Source organism: Lepisma saccharinum, chromosome 4, assembly GCF_977018435.1.
Source record: "Lepisma saccharinum chromosome 4, izLepSacc3.1, whole genome shotgun sequence".
Classification (NCBI taxonomy): domain Eukaryota; kingdom Metazoa; phylum Arthropoda; class Insecta; order Zygentoma; family Lepismatidae; genus Lepisma; species Lepisma saccharinum.
In genome coordinates, this window is record NC_139232.1 from 65233815 (window position 1) to 65251139 (window position 17325).

The following is a 17325-nucleotide window of genomic DNA, read 5'->3' on the forward strand; positions in this document are numbered from 1 at the left end:
GCAGGACGCAAAAAGTAATTGCTCTCTTGGCGAAACTAATAAAATATAATCTCTACGCTCTCTGGCTGACTCAATAAAATAACTTCATCGCTCATTGGCGGACAGAATATAAAAACTTCATCGCTCATTGGCGGACACAATAAAATAACTTCATCGCCCATTGGCGGATACAATTAAATAAATCTCATCGCCTTCCTGGCGGGCACAATAAAATAAACGTCTTGCTTCTTAACTATGTCACATCATGTCGTCTCACTCTAAACTTAAATTTCACTTGAATGTCACAGCATTAAAGTTTTCACATTACCTCAGCTTTCAAAATGAAAATGTGCACACATTTCTTAACTTTTAACCAAAGTTCACTTTTTCATGTACTGAATATTTCCTTTTCACAGATTTTAATTATCAGACTTTTGGTTTACGGGTTACCACTTAGTAGGTTAAATCTTCATTGACCGTATGAATTGACGTATTTTAGATAATTTTTACTCATTAAACACATTACGACACTCTCACGTACACTCACTATCAATTAAACAAAACACCTTAATCACTCATTAAATATCACTTTTCACGGAACACATTAAGCACTTAATTACTTTCGCTTGATAAAATAACGCAATTGGCACACAAAAATTTCTTAACTGAACTTAACTAACACTTCATGAATTATTTACAATATTTGTGTTGGCTCCACCATTATGACTGAAATGGACGGTTCCCTTGGTAATTTAAAGGGCCATTTCCGGTAGAATCCTGATCATGGAGTGGCCCACCCGATGCGTTTTCAGATATGGGCGGTTTCTTAGGTGCACTCACTGTTGCTTGCCTATGGTTATAGCCACCACCGCGATCAGCCTCGTGATTTCTTTGTGGAGGGATGGGTCGCCGCTCTCTCGGGAGACCCTCATACCAATGCAAATCGTCCCATCTCCTTATCCTAGTCCACCTGTTATGTCCATCGGTTCCTTTGATATTCCTCAAATAATACCTCCTTTGCCCAATTGAACAATTCCGAATCTTCATGTGACTGACATGTTGTTTGACACCAACTTTATCTATCTCGCAGTCGAGTAATGCAAACGTATTTGGAGTTTCTTCCTGCAAGCAATAGTAAGGGTCTTCGTAGGTATCACAATATATTTTGGTTCTTTGATCTAGCAAGCTACTCAAGTAATGAGTCTGCGAGAAAGCCAGAGCAAGCTCTTGCATCTCAGGTCTGTAAGACCACGCTTGGCTTTGTTTTGCTTTTCTTTGGTTCTTTCGATTTTCTTTATTAGTCTTCGTTAGTTCCATCCTTACTTCCCTCACAGAATTATCACTATCATCAAGCTTCCCATTCAAGCCTGTATTCCCATCTTTTCTTGTGAAATTATCGTGCAATTCATATAATTTGATTTCAATTTCCTTGGTGTTTTCCTCTTGAATATCAACTTGCTGCTTTACTAGTTCCTCTCCCACGCCATGAATTTTTTCATCTTGATCTACTTTAGAGCACTCGACTGAACTTCGCAATTCGGAAATTTGCTGTTGGATAAATTCTTTAAGTGGAGAAAGAGCAGCTTCAATTTCTTCCCTGATAAGTTTCGCAAGATCGGCGTCCATGGTGCGAGTTCTGGGCATAACTAATAAATCATCAAAAATTAAGTCGTCTTTAAGAGCAACCGTAAAAAAAATCCCTTTTAGTTAAACTTAAAAAGTCACCACATCTCGCGAATTCTTAATATTTAGAAATTTAGAAATTCCAATTGGGGTTGGGTCACTCCCTACTCTCATTCTTTACTTATCGCCTGTTTTATTCCTCTACATGCTTTGAGGATAACGCGCATGCAACACTCCCGAACAGACGGCAAATTAAGATCTGATCATGATAATTACAACGGTCGAATTTTGGTTAATTTAGGTCCCTTTTCAAGGGCATGGCCATATACAACAGATTTGGGGGTTTAGTAACGGTCCGTTCCAGGATTCGGCCAGGGAAGCTAGGGGAATTTATGAGCCAAGAGCTCAACCTAACGTTACCTGGTCTTGTTTACCCGTTGCATTTACCAGTGATCAGATACTTAATTTCTTAATCTGCAGATGAGGGAAACAAATAGAGATTTTTAACATATTTAATTAATGAACAACTAAACCTAGCATACTTACACGAAAAGGATACACTTGTCATAAAAAGGATACACTTGTCACATGTAAACCAAAACGTATCTCCAATTGACACTTATTGCCACACACGACTGTATACTCATAGCACTATACTGTCCCGGGTTCGAACTCTTATGCACACACTCTACCGTGTAAGTTACTGGCGCACTCTCTATTCCAAATCCCGTCACACATCTTGGCGGGTACTCTGTATTTCAAGTCTCGTCACACACTGTCCTTTCTTCAAATCTATTTCCCCAAAAACTGTGGCTTTTGGTTGATCACGTGTCCCCCTGGCCCAATGAGATTGTCCGGCGTTGTTTTGACCAAACCGTGGGAATAGCATCTCCTGGCCATTCTCTGGATCCTACAGTTTCTGCCACATGTTACATAAATTAGTTCAGCGACGATGGACCGTGTCCAGTCGAAGGGATACAGGGCTCATTTGTCACTTCTCGCATTCCTTCGTCCTGGTCTCTCCCTGGCTGGGGAGGGAAGAAACATAGCCCACACAGAAAGAAACTTGGTTCCCAACTTTCCGAAGGAAAGTATTTTCAACATGGAGCAACATAGAATTGCTATAAGTTCAATAAATAAATGAATAGAAAAGAACGTCAAATGATGGAATAGACATCAAAATATACTGACAACTAAAAAAGGAAGACGTTCGTAATCAATGGTCTCGGTTTCGATTCCCGGTTATCATGCAATGGAGCTGTCGACCTTTTTATTCCTATTTTTATTTGTTGAAAATACAAGCCGTGCAGGCTACAAAGCAGAATTCCAGACAACAGTGATATTTTTTTTGCCTTGTTTTTTTTCTTTGTGGCCCGCCTTACCATTTATAAAACCTCTAAGTTAATCCGAGGTCATTATCTTAGGTAAATATAATGCAATATGGCTAGGATCAATTGTTCAAATAGTTATTTCCATGGCCCTTCATACAAACAGGTTGGGTGTTAGTAATGACCAAGGCCAGGGCTTTTCTACTTTAGAATTATGTCCTACACTTTCTCACGTGTTCCCTATTGTACAGTCACGGACACTTCTGGGTTGTAAATTATCTAATTGAAAGTCAATGCGGTAGTTACAATCCAGAAGTGTCCTCCTATTTAGTAAACAATATTTCATGGAATTTACTTTAAGCGTAGATATTCCCAGATAAGGGAATATTATGAAGAAAATAATGCAATACACAATATCTCGTTTCTTACCTGAAAACAGATCTGATTAATCTTCTCCACCTTCTAATGTTAAGGTATTCGTGCGTTACACCACCCCCTCATTCACCTTAATATTACTGGCAATCGCGAAATCAAAGTTTTACAGTTAAGTGCGTAGAAAATAATATACGTATTTAGAACAAAATTGAAGTGCAAAATTAGATCGAAAATATTCATAAACATGTTTAGTTCTCACACTATATATATATATATATATATATATGTGTGTGTGTGTGTGTGTGTGTGTGTGTGTGTGTGTGTGTGTGTGTGTGTGTGTGTGTACATATATACATATGAGAGTCAACTGAAATTCCATCCCCTGTTTCGACGAAGGTGTTAATTTTTACAATATATCCACGTAATGGACAAGATTTGAATCTTCGATTGTCGGAACAAAAGAAGTTACCCTCTGCACGTCAATAAATGATTTTCTATACTATTTCTATTCATAGACAAACTGTATGATGAAAAGGAGTGGGACTTGGGCATTGTGGACACAGTAAAATATATTGTATAGTGGGATGCGTAAGTATTGCAAAGCAAAATGCTCATCAACATGTTTATTCTCTCAATGAGAGCTTCAAGAATTTAAACAAAACACCAAACAAGATGCTGGCAACATCTGACAAATTTCTTCAAAACAACACAGGAGAAAAATTTGGACAATTTGCCGAGCAATACTTGTGCGTCCCGCTGTACGCACGTTCGTCTCCGGTAGACAAAATGCATACAGCTACTTTGATATAGTGTGGGTGGATGTTTGTTCATAGGGTAACAACATTAACCAACAATTAATAGGACTATAAATCCTGCGACATAGAATTAAGGCTACTAAACATCCTCCTTTCCCGGACACGTTCTACATAATATGTAAGCCTCATGTCCGGCGTACGGGAGGATTTTTTATAGAAAAGCATTAATGCTCTATATTTTGAGCATCACAAATTAGCTCCTCCGAAAACAGTAGTGCTATTGGGAATATTGAATTTGAATTTTTTTAAGCCTGAAGTACCAAAATAAATGAACCAATAATAATAAAAAAAACATTAATAATGGCTTGATTATTAATACTACTACCAGTAGTAGTAGTAGTAGTAGTAGTATCAAAGATATTATTATCCTCGTAAATTACGCAAAAAGGGGGTAGAAGTCTGTGCTAAAGCATTTGTTTGGAACAAACGATTTGAAATATCTTTCAACACCGTCAATTTCACATTAGCTAATAATGGAAATCAAGCACACAAACTGTATTTTTGAATGGCAGAAAATGAATGATAAATGCATTCCGAAGATACATGTGTAATTTTCATGTACAGTGTCTCTCAAAAGTTTTAGGACAACGACATTTTAAACTAGGCAACTCAATTTACACAACGCGTTGGTGGGTTGCGTGTAGAGTAAGGCTCAATTTCAGGGTTGCCACGTGCACAATAGATATTTATGAAATACGCGAAAGAAATAAATCTAAGTATTATTGTATAAAAGTAGAAAAAGAGTATCAGGATTACATTTGTTGCAAATGAGAAATGCTTTCTGAAAGAAAGAAAATCGATTTTCTAGTACTTCATTGCTGATGAGTCTGGACAAAGAAAAGAGGAGAGAGGAAACGGAAGGGGGCAAAAGTAAGGAGTACAGAGAAAGGGGAAGAGGAAAAGTAAAGGGGGGAAGAAAATAGAGGACAGAAGTGGATAGGAGAAGTAATGAGGACAAAGGAAAAATATTTGTGGAGAGATGAGGAAAATGGAGCAAGAGGAGATACAAGGAGGAAAACGAGATGAGAGAAGAGGAGTTTGGAGAGGAGAGGAGGAGACGAGAAGAGGGGAGAGGGGAGTATAGTAAAAGAGAGTGAAGGAGAAGAACGAAAGAAGAGGAGAAGAGTGCAGTGGAGTCGGAAATCGAAGACAGGAGAGAAGATAAGAGGAGTGGAGAAGACTGGGATGGAGACATGATGCGAGAAAAGTAGGGAAGGCGATAGGAGATAAAAGCAGAGGAGATGGAGAGGAAAGAAGGAGAACAACAAGATAAGAACAAAAGGGACTGAAGAGAAGAGGTAGTTGCATAAAATATCGTCTCAGCGTCAACAATTGATGCATTGATCAAATTATCGTCATGAAACATTCAATAATATTTTGAAACATATTAGAGAATGTATTAGATTGGTGCGAGATGCCTTTTGGCTGAGTACAGAGCAAGAAAAAATCTTCCACGTAAGATCTTTGATTTTACCTGCGATTATATCACTAAAAGGATGAATGTAATTTTAATATTTAGAAGAATTATCCAATTGTTCTCCACTTCTAGGTTCGTTGAAACGGAGATTTTGTAATTTATTATTTCCCCTCCCCCCATCGTTAATACCAAACTGAATCATTCCGTTTCACACGACGTGGACAATGAACACAATGGGATATGTATAAAACTTACGAAAATTTTCTGCCACAGGAGGGGTTTGAACCTATAACCCTATGGTTGACAATCATTAACGTTGGCCACTACCCTACAAGCTATCGCTCCTGAAAACAGGTAGGAAGAGCTGACCAATGTGAAATGTAGATGCAACTCTCCTCCTACATGTAATGTGCAAAGAATACTTGTTTGTAACAAAGAAAACGAAGGTACGCGTGATACGAATCGGCGAAAACATTTAATGGAGAATTGCACATGATGAAAACTTTTCAGTCGATATTTGCGGAGGTATCCTTGCATTGAACTCGAGTGGGAAAATGGGTAAAATTAGTATGTCCTGAATTGCCACATATATAAATAGTTATTTCATTAATATTTGTCAATATTTATGAAGCAGTACACAATTATCGTTAGAGTATCATATTTCACGATTTTATTCATGAAAATATCCCTTTGAACGTGTGTCAATTCAGTTTTTTTAATACTATATATAAATTCCGGATGTAAAACAATGTAACCACTTTACTCTGCTATTACAAATTATGTCACCGTGCTCTTCATTAATAAAAAGATAATTTTTATAATACAAGAGAAGCAATTCAAAATTAAAGTAAAAGTTCAATTACATGTACATCCAACGACATTTACAATTTTGGAGGGACAACATTGTTGCTATCAAGTAAGGAAAGGGTGTGGTGTAGTGGTTAGAGTTCTCGATTGGGCTGCTAGCGGTCGCAGGTTTCATTCTCCTCACCGGTTGTTCTCTTTTTTTTAATTACCTTTTTATTAATGAAGAGCACGGTGACATAATTTGTATTAGCAGAGTAAAGTGGTTACATTGTTCTGCATCCGGAATTTATATATAGTATTAAAAAAAACTGAATTGACACACGTTCAAAGGGATATTTTCATGAATAAGATCGTGAATTATGATACTCTAACGATAATTGTGTACTGCTTCATAAATATTGACAAATATTAATGAAATAACTATTTATATATGTGGCAATTCAGGACATACTAATTTTACCCATTTTCCCACTCGAGTTCAATGCAAGGATACATCCACAAATATCTACTGAAAAGTTTTCATCATGTGCAATTCTCCATTAAATGTTTTCGCCGATTCGTACTACGCGTACCTTCGTTTTCTTTGTTACAAACAAGTATTCTTTGCACATTACATGTAGGAGGAGAGTTGCTTCTACATTTCACATTGGGTAGTTCCTTCTACCTACTTTCAGGAGCGAAAGCTTGCAGAGTAATGGTTACTGTTAAGGATTTGCAAGCTGATGGTCGGAGGTTCAAACCCCTCCCGTCGCAGAAAATTCTCGTAAGTTTTAGACATATCCCATTGTGTTCATTGTCCATGCCGTGTGAAACGGAATGATTCAGTTTGGAATTAACAATGGGGGGATGGGAAATATTAAATTACAAAAAAATCCATTTCAACGAATCGAAAAGTGGAGAAAAATGGGATAATTCTTATAAGTATTAAAATTACATTCATGCTTTTAGTGATATAAACGCAGGTGAAATCGAAGATCTTACGTGGAAGATTTTTTCTTGCTCTGAACTCAACCAAAAAACATTTCGCACCGATCTAATACATTCTCCAATACATTTCAAAATGTTATTGAATGTTTCATGTCGAAAATTTGATAAATGCATTAATTCTTGTCACCGAGACGATATTTTCTGCAACTACCTCTTCTCTCCTCTCGTCTCCAGTCCCTTTTGTTCTTATATTATTCTTCTCCTTCTTTCCTCTCCGTCTCCTCTGCTTATATCTCCTATTGCCTTCCCTACTTTTCTCGCATCATGTCTCCATCCCAGTCTTCAACACTCCTCTTATCTTCTCTCCTGTCTTCGATTTCCGACTCAACTGCACTCTTCTCCTCTTCTTTCGTTCTTCTCCTTCTCTCTCTTTTACTTTACTCTCCACTCCCCTCTACTCGTCTCCTCCCCTCTCCTCCTCTCGTTTTTCTTTTCTTCTCTTCTTTGCTCCATTTTCCTCACCTCTCCTCGAATCTTTCTCCTTTCTTCTTACTACTTCTCCTCTCCTCGTCTATCCTCTCTTTCTTCTCCTCTACTTTTCCTCTTCTCCTCTTGCTTTCTCTTTCTTCTCTTCTTTGTCACCTTTCGTTTTCTCTCACTTCTTTTTGTTTCTGTAGACTCATCAACGATGAAATACTAGAAAACCTGTTTTTTTTCTTACAGAAATAATTTTGTCACTTGCGATATAATAGTGATATTTATAATTTTATACAATAATACTTGTTTTTATTTCTTTCGCATATTTCATAAATATCTATTTGCATGTGGTAACCCTGAAATTCAGCCTAACTCTACACGCAACCCATCAACGCCTTGTGTAAATTGGGTTGCCTAGTTTAAAATGTCGTTGTCCTAAAACTTTTGAGAGACACTGTACAACATATGCCTTACACATATGCAACATGGAGTGACATAAAATAGAAAACACATATGCAACAGGCTAACACTAAATTGTGTACGTATTCAAAGCTTATTCAATACAAATATACTTACTTACTTACTTAGTCGCGTCCTCTTCTACCTGCCGGTGTCGAGGGGTTACAGAGAGTTCTCCAGACGTTTCTGTCCATCGCCTTTTCCTGTGCCTCTTTCCATCTTATGCTTCGTTTCTCCAAAATCTCTTTGACACTCATATTCCATGTCTTTCTTGGTCTTCCTTTTGGTCTTGTTCCTTGTGGACGTGCTTCCCATATCTGTTTTGGCAGTCTCGTCTCACTCATTCTCAAGGGCGGCGCCAGAATTTTTCGACCGGGTGGGCAGAAGCTGCATATTGGGAAATTAGGGTGGGCAGTACAAACGTAAGGCACTAGGTGAGTTTGAGTAACACGTATCCCCCCCCCCTCTTACTCGAGATTCCCCCCTTGCCTTGTTTAGAAAGAAATTTGGACACAAGGAATTCATCAATCCTAATCATTGTATCTTTTTTATAGATCATTTGGGCTGTAAGTGTGACCTCTTCGAACGCACTCAAATCTCAACTTCCCTCCTGAATAGTTCATCCTGGAAACTGTATTCTTGTAGGCAAATGAATCTCTTGCGCCTGTAACGCAGTCAAGATAATCCTCTTGATGCATTGTCTCCTTACGTGTTTGTGTTCGTCCCGTCATGACGTTCATCTAATTACCATTCAACCCCACCGTCACCATTGATCAAAACTAGCAGAAAACTGACTTGAAATATAACGATGAGTCAAATTAGTCTTGATTACTTTCCACAAATAGAGTATCAACAGTTCATAGCACTTCGAAAGTTAGGGCCTCCCCGATGGCGCAGTGGTAGCGTCGTTGCCTTGTAATCAAGGGGTCCCGGTGGCTTGGATTCCACTTTAAACTGTAGGTCCAGTTCCGATTAGCCTTTCTGTGCATAAAGTGGACTTAAAACAACAAATCAATCAATCAACTTCGAAAGTTGAGATAGAAATTTCAACACCACAATACTTCATTTTTTGACGAACAACGACGTGGTTTAGGGCCTCCCCCGATGGCGCAGTGGTAGCTTCGCCGCTTTGTAATCAAGAGGTCCTGGGTTCGACTCCCGGTGGAGGCACATAGTGGTTCGGATCCCTTTAAACTGTAGGTCCAGTCCAGATTAGCCTTACTGTGCATAAAGTGGACTTAAAACAGCAATTCAATCAATCAAACGACGTGGTTTTATCTAAGTCTCAAATATTTTTGTCCGTACGTGAATGAAATAGTTTAAATCTCAAGTAATCCATGGATATCTGGTAGGAGGGGGTCCAAGGGAGGCACGCTCCCCTGGAAAATGGGTCTTACCATAAACTTATACATTACACACATATGTATATATTTCATTTCATTCACATTAATTTATGTTAATTATTGGAAGGGTGCTGCAGGAACATGATAGCTTCCATTTTAATAAGTTTTTTTTAGGGGGCAGCACTATTCATAATAATAGTAAAATCCACCTCTTAAATATCACTCCTGCCACCTCTGTCTATAATCTGTGAAAAAAAATCATTAAGGACAGATTATTCAGATTTACATCTCCGGATATCAGTACTGTCCAACACAGTTTTCTTCCTGGTAGCTCTTGCTTGACTAATCTTTCAGTTCTCCTTTCAAATGCCAGCAGGGCTATTTCCAAAAATTCCCAGCTAGATGTGATATACTTGGATATTTCAAAAGCCTTTGACAAAATAAACCATGCTCTTCTTATTCACAAATTACGAACTAGATTTAACATACATAGCAAATTTCTCTCCTTAATCCAGGATTATCTACACTCACGTACACAGCGTCTCTTATGATTTTCTTCCTGTCTTGTCTGGGGTGCCACAAGGGAGCGTCTTGGGCCCTCTCTTCTTCATCCTATACATGGACGATCTCCCTCAAAGTCTTTCCTCACTTCCTGTCAATATACTCATGTTTGCTGACGACTGTAAACTTTTCAAAGAAATCTCAAGCACGCAAGATGCTGTGATTCTCCAGAATGCTCTTTCCGAACTTGTCACATGGTGTAAGCAGTGGAATCTGCAACTTAAACCGCAGAAATGTTCCTCCCTCACAGTCTCTTTAAAAAAGAACAAAATGCATTCTCATTATGTTCTTGAAAACAATTATATTACTACAGTTGCGACTCAAAAAGATCTAGGTGTTATCATAGATGAAAAACTGAACTTTAAGGAACACATCGCAGCTACTACTAAAAGTGCAATGCGTCTCTTAGGCCTCCTCTACAGATTCACTGAAATTGATACTCCAACTTCTCTTAGCCTATTCTTCAAATCATTCATTTCACCGATTCTCGAATACTGCTCTCCAGTCTGGGCCATGGCTTCGAATACAAATCTTTCTAGGATGGATTCCGTCCTCAGCTTCTTTACCGCCATTGCTTGTCATAGAATTCCTTCTCTGCGGCACCTTCAGAAACCTGACATCCTGACTACTTTGAACATCCAGTTACTGCAGACCCGACGCCTTATGGCCGATATGCAATTTTTCTATAAAATCATCAATGGAAAATTAAGATCTGAATTTCTGCTTACAGAATTCAACTTCAGAGTTCCCTCTCGATCGACCCGAAACACTGAATTGTTCCACACCTCCACAGCTAGGCTTTCCCTTATACAGCGCGCTCTATTCCACAGGCTGCCCCAGTTATACAATAAACTAACCACAAACATAGACATTTTTCCCCTGAAAGTATTTTCCGATCTTCCCTAAAAATGAATATGTAAATCTTTGTTTGTTTCCTTGTTTATGCCTTATGTTTATATTTAACTTTTCTTGCTTTTACCTTAAACCATCTTGACTTGTTTTTGTTTATTTGTTAGAGTTTCCAGTGTAAAATGGCCTTAAAAGTGCTGTATCTGAAACTTGGAATAAATAAATAAATAGTTGACGGAGTTCAACGTCGTCTCTCCGATCGCCTCGTACTATAGATTTTTTTCCAAACCTACAAAACTGTTACATTAAAATCTGGCCACCTCTGTATGGTAGTAACTGTGATTACTAGTTATTAATTATTAGAACAAATTAGAAATTGTAATTTTAGAAACATTTCATTATTTGAAGATTACAGTTATGTAAAAAAAAAACTGTGATAGAATAAAGAAAGTGGCACATCAAATTACCCGCGGAGTGGTTATCGCAGTGCGTTATGACGCAAGGGGTGCCGGGTTCAAATCCCGGTCTGAGCATGGGTGTTTTTGTGAGTATCCCTTCATCATCATCATTCATACTCATCATTGCGATTAACGCAAATATGTTTTTTTTTTTTTTTGTTTATTACTTTGATCAGGCCGAGATTTAACTCACTCCCATCTATGCTCAGTTTCATTTAGTCTATAACCTTTAGCCATAGACTTAGTCTATGCTATAGCCCAAGTCATGTTAGATGGTTAGTTATACTTTTTATACTTCCACATTCCTAATATCTTTTTTTCTTCGTCAATATATGACTGATTTCAGAGCAATTTTTCCCCATTGAAAGCTGGGAGTTGCAACCCTCCAAATCCTGATGAACTCTTGATCATATACACGTACCTCATAATTGTGAGTATCCCATAAAACTTACTAAGCCTGTTGATTGCTTCTAATCATAGCAGTGTTCATTAGATTGCATTTTAAGAAAGAGTTGTGAGAGTTCCTTTCCAATGACAAAATTAAGGAAGTAGAAAGAAAAGCTTAAATTATTTTCATTCAACAAGATATTTGCTCTAATCTTCGTAAACTTACTTATTAGAGAAAAGTTTCGCCAAATGACAGCAATGCTTGTTATGGGATGAATTGAAACTTGTGAACTTTCTAGTATCTACAATATTCACAAGTAAAATATACATGGAATGAGGACCAGCCTATACTTACAGAACCATCTACATTTCCCTAATTGTATATATGTATTGAATTTGATTGGGTGGGCAATCGGGTGGGCACAGGAATTTTTGGGTGGGCGCTTGCCCACCCGTGCCCACCCCTGTCGCCGTCCCTGCTCATTCTGCTCAAATGGCCAAACCATCTGAGTTGATTACGTTCAACTGTTTCTTGTAGTGGCTGAGCATTTAAAGATTGCCGGATGGTTTGGTTCCTTATCCGATCTTTCCTGGTTTTCCCACTTATTCTTCGAAGGTACCTCATTTCCATTGTTTGTACATTTTGCAGGTGTTTTCCAGTCATTGTCCAATTTTCACTGCTATATGTAAGTGTTGGTATATAAATTGTTTTATATACAGTGAATTTTGTTTGGGTAGATATTTCTTTTTTGCCTATAAATCCTCGGTTTATCATTTGATATAGCTTTCCTGTCTTCATGATTCTATCTTTTATTTCTTCCTCTTCTTTTCCTTGACTGTTTATAATTACTCCAAGATACTTGAAATTTGTCACTTGTTCTAAAGGTTTGTTATTCAGTTTTAACTTATGGTTTGTCTTTTCTCTGCTAATTATCATTGTTTTAGTTTTCTCCGTATTTATTTCCATATTCTTTTTCTTTAATTCTTCATTAAGAATATTTAGGTTATATTGTAAACTAGCCTGTGTATTAGCTATTAGTATAATATCATCAGCGTATATGAGCTCTGTTAGTTTAATTGATTTCATATTCCAGTATCCTACATGAAATTGTTTCATTTTTATATGGCATTCCTTTATTACTTCATCTAATAGGATTATAAATAGATATGGTGATAGTATATCTCCCTGTTTAACTCCTGTTGTTATTTCAAATTCCTCTGACTGGTGGTTTCTCGTCCTCACGTAGCATCTGCATCCTTTGTACCAACTTTGGATTGCTTTTATTAGGTTTTTATCCACTCCTTTCTTCTCTAAAGATTTCCATATCTCATTCCAAGGAACTCTATCAAAAGCCTTTTGTAGATCTATAAAACATACATGTGCCTTTTTATTGTATTCTATTGTCTTGTCTGTTATTTGTTTGAGGGTGAAAATATGGTCTTGTACACTTCTTGCTGGTCTAAAGCCTGCTTGACTTTCTTCCAATTGCTCTTCGACATATTTTCTGAGTCTGTTCTCCAGGATTCTTGAATATATCTTCCCTGGCACACTGAGCAATGAGATTCCCCGATGGTTTCTGCATTCTCTATTATCCCCTTTCTTGAAGATTGGGATTATTACTGATATCTCCCATTCCTTCGGTACAGTTTTCTTTTCCCATATAGCATTCAATAGGTTCAAAAACAGTTGCTCTCCAGCATTTCCCATGTATTTAAGCATTTCTGGTGTTAAACCATCATGTCCACTGGCCTTACCTAACTTCATTTTCTTTAATGCTGCTTTTAATTCTTCTACTTTGATATCATTTATTTCCTCTTCTTCATCCTCCATTTCTGTATTTTCTGTTCTTTCGTTTCCTCTTTGAACCTCCGTCCTGTTAGTTTGTGTTTCATCCTTCAGCAATTCTTCGAAGTATTCCTTCCATCTTTGCATGATTTCTTCTGGTTTTGTTCTTAGTTTACCATCTTTTCCTTTTATGTATTTTAATGGGCTTTCTTTATCTTTTCTCATGGTCTTTAAAACTTTGTAGAATAGTTTTTGATTTTCTCGGCTGTTCTCTTCCATACTTTCCCCAAATTTTCTCCACGAGTTCTTTTTAGCCTCTAACACTTTCTTTTTGACTATATCCCTTTGCCTCCTATACTCTTCGAAGCTTTCTAAATCATTAACTGATAGGTACTTTTTCCACAGTATTTTCTTGTGCGTGACTTCTTCTTTCAGCTCATCTGTCCACCATGCCGTTCTTTTCATTTTGTTTCCGATGTATGTTGTCCCGCAGCATTCCTCTGCAGACTGTAGCAAAATCTTCTTAAATTCATCCCACAATTTATCTACATCTCTTTCTTCCTTTTCATGTTTCTCTTGTATCTTTGCTTCTATTAGTTGCTGATATTTTTCTTTAACTTTTGTATCTTTTAATTTATATGCCTTTATTCTTATTTTATTTTGTTTTTCCTGTCTTTTCCCTTTAGTTTTTAGCACTCTACTTCTTTGTACTACTCTTTCCATTATTAATAGTTTATGGTCACTCCCAATTTCCGCCCCTCTTTTGACTCTGGCATCTCTTATCTTTCTCATCGTATTTCTCTCTACTATAAAATAGTCAATTATAGATTTTTCCCTTCTTGTTGGTTCTTCCCTAGTGTATTTATGGATTTCTTTATGTGGGAAGTTAGTATTTACCACTACCATGTCATTTGTTACACATAGTTCTAAGATTCGTGTACCATTATCATTTAATGTCCCTTCTCCATGTTGTCCTATTACCTGTCTCCATTCTTCCGTATTATTTCCTACTCTTCCATTTAGATCTCCTACTATCAATACTTCTTCCTTTCTTTCATCTATGATTTTCTGTAGTGAATCATAGAACATGTTTTTATTCTCTACTGTATCATCTTCATTTGGACCATAAACTATTATCATTGCTATATTTTCTTCTTCTTCTTTAATGTTAACAATCATTATTCTCTCACTTATGAATTCCCAATCTATTATATTGTTTTTCTTTTCTTCGTGGATCAGAAGTGCCACCCCTCCTCTAGCTCTTTCCATTCTCGATACTCCACTATATATCAGTACATATCCGTCATCTAACTCAATTTCTCCATTTCCTTTTTTCTTGGTTTCAGTTAGGGCTAAATATTTTACTTTGGTGTTCTTCATTTCTTTTACTACTTCTCCTCTCCTCGTCTATCCTCTCTTTCTTCTCCTCTACTTTTCCTCTTCTCCTCTTGCTTTCTCTTTCTTCTCTTCTTTGTCACCTTTCGTTTTCTCTCACTTCTTTTTGTTTCTGTAGACTCATCAACGATGAAATACTAGAAAACCTGTTTTTTTTCTTACAGAAATAATTTTGTCACTTGCGATATAATAGTGATATTTATAATTTTATACAATAACACTTGTTTTTATTTCTTTCGCATATTTCATAAATATCTATTTGCATGTGGTAACCCTGAAATTCAGCCTAACTCTACACGCAACCCATCAACGCCTTGTGTAAATTGGGTTGCCTAGTTTAAAATGTCGTTGTCCTAAAACTTTTGAGAGACACTGTACAACATATGCCTTACACATATGCAACATGGAGTGACATAAAATAGAAAACACATATGCAACAGGCTAACACTAAATTGTGTACGTATTCAAAGCTTATTCAATACAAATATACAACACATATTATTTAAATACATTACAATACAGAAAAGAAGCAGAATGCGAGAGAATCGAGATGGAAAATTTTTAGATCCAATTTTTGCAATTGAAAACAATATTGAATTTTTACGGCGCAAATAATTTCACTGGACGCCATGGCATTCTCTCTTTCACAACTTTTTTTCATTTAGATCATTCGGCGCCCATGACCGACTCCCGCGGTCCCTAACTACAGCTCTCAACTTGACGAAAACGAGAAAAGCAGATAATGCGAGCGAAGCAAGCAAGAAAAGTTTACAAAATGAACTTATATTTGCATAAAATGTGAAATCGAAGGGGTAATTGCTCTTCTGTGCCCCTCCCTGCAGGTGGCCTTGGCCGTCAATGTTGTCCCCCCTTGCTACCCTAGAATTGATTTCCTCCGAAGGTTGGGGGGGGGGCGCAATGACCCCCCTGCCACCCCTGTGGTTGCGTCACTGTATAATACAGACATATTTAAGCAATATATGTTTACTTTAGATACTTTAGGCTCACTGCCATTGTTAGTGAACCTTATTCTGCACAGTTTGTCTGCTCGACTAACCTTGTATTAATGCGAATACCACGCCCCCCCCCCAATCCAAACCGATTCTAAAGGCATAAGAGGTGGCGTTTCATTTCAACCCTATCGCCGCGATCACCCACAGGTAGGTAGAAAAACTATACATAATAACCAAAACTAAAAATCAATAACAAGTCAATCAAACGATACGACCCCCCCCCCCCATTTTTGTGTGAAGATATATAGAATTGGTATAGAATTTTGTCCCCCCCAAAATTACCATGACGCACCTGAGTCATGACCCCCCCCCCCATCCGTGGGCACCCCTGCTTGTGTGTGTGAAAAAATATACTGTAAAATAACCCAGGATTTACTAGTACTACATAACGAGCAACTAGTTCGCCAGTTTCCCGATAGGTGGCACCATGTGCAAAAAACAGCTCTGCAAGATGTCAAGATAGTTCAACTTTCGTCCGTAATCATTCGTGGCGGCGTTAGTGTCAACACTGCTGCGTTCCGCAAACGAATCGCTGCTCACAAACATTCAATTACGTCAACACAACGAATATCAGAAAATGAATCTATTCTACATACAACGTATTTCAATTAGTAGCATAAATAGCACTTTATCTTCTCTTTTATCCTTCACTTGTTTAAAAAAATGGGAATCGCAAACGCCTAAACAACAAGCAAGAAGCAGTGACGGCGCCAGGGAAGAGTTTGGTTTGATTTGGTGTTTTAAAGTCCACTTTATGCACAGTAAGGCTAATCGGGACTGGACCTACAGTTTAAAGTAGGATCCGAACCACTATGTGCCTCCACCGGGTATCGAACCCGGGACCCCTTGATTACAAGGCGACGACGCTACCACTGCGCAATCGGGGAGGCCGCCAGGGAAAAGTGACTGGGGTGGCGGAAGGGGGCGACAAAATATTGTTGGGGGCAGTCACATTAAACGCTCAAAGACACTGTATATATATATATATATATATATATATAATATATAGGATAATTATATAATTGTAATACTTATAATAATAATAATTATTATGATTATTATATTCATGTACGGTGTTTTGTGTTTGTCCTTAATTAGAGTGGACGTTTTCTGCCTAAATTTACTTCTTCATTATGAGTTTATTTTCATATGATTCGCTTTAATAAAGGCATTAATTTATTTTTTTTATTCGTGGGAACTGCCGAAAGTTTCGTTGTATCTAGTGGCCTATTACAGTATTGGAAAACATTTATAATTTTATAATTCATCGTCTTTCTTGAGATGAAACTATTGATATAAATATTCAAGTTATAAGATAATAATATA